General features: G+C 42.6%; 1 long non-coding RNA gene and 1 pseudogene across 1 annotated transcript; both read left to right on the top strand.

Annotated features, from left to right (window-relative positions):
- Positions 1-246: 246 nt before the first annotated feature.
- Positions 247-697, top strand: LOC140219623 (uncharacterized). Its single transcript, XR_011895907.1, has 3 exons — positions 247-308; positions 442-495; positions 577-697. It is a non-coding gene; the product is annotated as an uncharacterized lncRNA (long non-coding RNA).
- A 400-nt stretch (positions 698-1,097) lies between these two features.
- On the top strand, positions 1,098-1,974 carry LOC126535592 (uncharacterized; annotated as a pseudogene).
- Positions 1,975-2,911: the final 937 nt, after the last annotated feature.

Raw genomic sequence — 2,911 nt, 5'->3', positions numbered from 1 at the left:
CATTGACATCTCTTTTGGACACTTTGGAATATGTGAGTAGGCATTCACTGTCTTGACATACTATCACTGAGAATATGTGCTCACTGTTATGTGTCCTACCCATACCAAGTTGGAGATAGTGCCGAAACAATTCTAAACAGCGCTTGTGCATGTCAGGAAACAGAAGTAAGCAGTCATGCCAACAGCTTAAGCTTACAGGCACACCAGACACGGTAGAACCATGCCAACTGTTGCTATCGTTCTCTCAACAGGAGACTTCCCACAGTGAGCCTGCAGTGTTCACGGATGCATTTGAAAGTGAACCAGCTGTAAGTGACCTCCTGCACCCCTTATTGGCACAAGTGCTGTTCAATTCTTTACACATTATGAAAGAGTAGGCAGTCGTGCAAATTCTTCTACCTCCTTATATTGTCATATTTAAAGATAACTCAACTTCAACAGGCTGCAGCACACATGGAAACCACATCATTCAACAATGTTTTTGGGAATGAAGATGTAAGTGCTCAAACAGCCAGGCTTCTCAACACGGTGCCTGTTTAAGAAGTACACACACTCACATGGTTTCTCCTTTCATAGGCTCACTGCAATGAAGATACGTTTCCCAGCTCTGGCACAGTTTATGAACCAGATGTGAGTGGTCAGGACAATATAGGCTTTTTCATATGCTGCTTCAAGTGGAACTGAGCTGCCAATTTCTTCTGCAGGTTTCCCATCACATTGGAAATTCACTAGTCAGATGTACATTGGATAAGGAACCAGATGTGAGTGTACAGGCAGTCTCCTCTCCACATGATCATGTCTACTTCGTGTGTGACACTGCAATGATGATTGCTGCTGTACTTTGTTTACAGGCTTTCACTTATGGTGTAGCTACTCCAGACAGCAGTGTTGCAGAAAAGGAAGTTTGTGGAAGCTTAATATCAGATCACGAAGTTGACGTAAGTATGCACGCAGATTATTTAAGTTGCCGGATGACGTGTTTAAGTTTCTCACAAAACTGTCATTTTGTCAGATTCACGTAAGCAAAACCGAGCACATCATGACAAGGAAAGATACAAATGTAATATTTTGTAATGTTAACGTGTTCCACATCATGACATGCCTTTCCACTTTCTTGTAGGTGATGAAAGATAGCTCCACACAATGGGAACTGCCACCAGCTGACCATTCCTACACCAGCACGAGACTTTCTATGACTATGAGAACTATTTCCTATCGAACACTGACCAGTGATGACATTCTTTTTTACACTGGCATTTCTGTGGCTGCATTTGACAAGCTCGTGTCAGCACTGAAGACTCAAGACAAGACAATTCGCAAGCTCTTGACCATCGAAGACCAGCTGTTATTGACACTCATGAGGCTTAGTTAAACTTGGCCTCCTTTGTGGAGATTTAGCAAGACGGTTCGAGGTCTCTGTAGCTTATGTTTCTAGAACATTTTCGAGAGTGCTGGACGACCTGGTGAAGATCACTCAAGAAGTTGTTCTGTGGCTTCCCCGCTCAAGGTTGCGGGCAAGCATGCCTGAGAGTTTCAGAAACAGCGAGTACAGTCGTACAACATGCATATTCGATTGCACTGAAGCACTAATGCAAAGGCCACGGAAACTGATGGCCAGATCCCAAAGTTACAGCCAATACAAGGGTGCAAACACGATGAAATTTCTTACCGTCATAGCACCAAATGGATATATAATGTTTGTGTCAGATGTGTATGGAGGCAGGGCATCAGACAATACATTGTAAAGACATGTGGAGTGGAAGAGTACCTCCTTCCAGGTGATGAGATAATGGCAGACCATGGTTTCAAGCTTGACCCTTATCTTGAGGCTCAAGGGATTAAAATGAACAGGCGTGCATTTACAAAAGGTAGGTGTCCACAATAGTGTTTTCATAACCTCCATAAACTTAAGAGCTACACAGTAATTACATGTACATGACTGCCTCTTCATCTTTTTTTTCTCAGAAAAGGATCAGCTACCTCAAAGTAAAGTCACCGAAACTAGGCGCATCGCATCGCTACGAATTCATGTTGAGCGGGCATTCAACCGAATCAAGACGTACAGAATTTTCAACCAAGTACTGCCCATCAAGTCAAGAAAGTATGCCAGCAAAATTGCCCTTGTTTGTGCAGGACTCTGTAACCTTAAACGCCCGCTCATCAACGAACAGACAAAAGCCTAAATGTCCCGTATGTACTTTAATTTAGGCTTAAGCACTCTGAGAAGTGAGTAGGGTAAACTTCACTAAAGCCGTTTTAAAGCGAAAGCTTTATTGGCCAGGACTTGCAACCTGGACTTCCAATCAAGATTAACCAAGGCTAACCATGCTATGCGTTAGCTTTCGCTACGCATATCCTTGCATAGCCGAGCTAAGCCACTACCAATTTTTTTGTAACCTCACTGGTTTCTACTTGTGAAGCTTATGGAAGTGATTTGAAGCCAAGCTGTTAAAATGTGGTTGAATGTTTTTTTGTTCATTCAATATGCCTGGATGGCTCCAATGAAGCAGACATTATGAACAAATAAAATTTCACTTGCTCATCACAAATCGCAAATCTCGTCATACGTTTTGCACATAGCCAGCTTTTTTTTATAATGTAGGTCCTCAAGGTGAGGCAGGAGATGCAAAAAGTAGAATGTTTTGAGCCTCTTCAAGTTCTGTTCAATGTACCGTGTGTCAATAGGCACATTTACAATGACATCCCTTTCAGCCGACCACACATAAAAATAGCAGGTGCTTTTGCCACAGCAAAACATGCTAAACTGCACTTGCTCATAGTAACCATTTTTGCCACCTGGACAAAGCACAGGTTCCCCATTGACAAGCTTACTTCATACTTTCCCTTTTCAATTAATGCCGTGCAATCTCAAACTGGGGGACACTTGATCTCAACTAGAGTATCATCAGCA

This window comes from Dermacentor andersoni, chromosome 7, assembly GCF_023375885.2.
Source record: "Dermacentor andersoni chromosome 7, qqDerAnde1_hic_scaffold, whole genome shotgun sequence".
Classification (NCBI taxonomy): Eukaryota; Metazoa; Arthropoda; class Arachnida; order Ixodida; family Ixodidae; genus Dermacentor; species Dermacentor andersoni.
This window is presented reverse-complemented; position numbering and strand designations above follow the sequence as displayed.